This window comes from Cynoglossus semilaevis, chromosome 16, assembly GCF_000523025.1.
Source record: "Cynoglossus semilaevis isolate Cse_v1.0 chromosome 16, Cse_v1.0, whole genome shotgun sequence".
In the NCBI taxonomy this organism is placed as follows: Eukaryota; Metazoa; Chordata; class Actinopteri; order Pleuronectiformes; family Cynoglossidae; genus Cynoglossus; species Cynoglossus semilaevis.
Window position 1 is genome coordinate 11892055 of NC_024322.1, and position 920 is coordinate 11892974.

The window sequence follows — 920 nt, forward strand, 5'->3', positions numbered from 1 at the left end:
TTCTTTTATACCCAGTCCTTAATCCTTAGTCAAACTCGCCCCATTTCTGAACATGTGAATGCGTTTACGGTGACGATACCACAATTGTTTCATTTCCCAAATACAAAAAACCTTTAAATCCAGATAAATTAACTAGTGACTAACTAACTAACTAATAGACATTTGTTTTAGGCTGATGAGTGATGACTTAAGAATTTTTTTCCCGTTGGGTAAAACCGTTCCTTCAGTTCTCTTCATTTCCTTGTCTGCAGTCTTAACAGATCATGTGATCATGCAGAGCAGAGATAAATTTGAAGAAGAAAAAATTGCACTGACAAACGTCTGGCTGTTGAGAGAAGACAACTGCCCCCGAGCTTTTTCATTTCCATCCTGCTGCTGTTTTATCACGATGGCGACCCTAAGGATTAGAGTAGAGCTTAAGTTTCTTTTCCACCTCAGTTTGTTAGTTATCTCTGAAAAGACAAAGACGCAACCACAGCACAATGTCAACGCCAAACCAGGTATTGTGCTACATGAAAAAAAAATCTATTAGCTTTACAGCCAACATTATGACCAACCGTGTAGTTTCTCACCACGTCACGCACTTAAAGGGAAAAACCACTTTAATATAAGGTTTGGTATAGAACACACTATGCCTTTGCCTTAGGACAGTTTGGTCTCTGATGTGATCTGACGGTGTGAGCCTCTCCAATCCAATGATATGTACAGGTTTCCTTTCTTTACATTCAGTGTATAAAGAACGTTAGTTTGGACTGTAACTCTAGTACATTACATCCTTCCATTTCCTCATTGTTGTCTCTAAGCTGTTCCAGTGTTAGTATTTACTCCCACCGCTATTTATTACATACATCAGTGTGTTTTAATTCACTCCTTCAGTCAAAGGAAGCGCAGGCCTGACAGCTCAATTGGCAAGTGAAGGT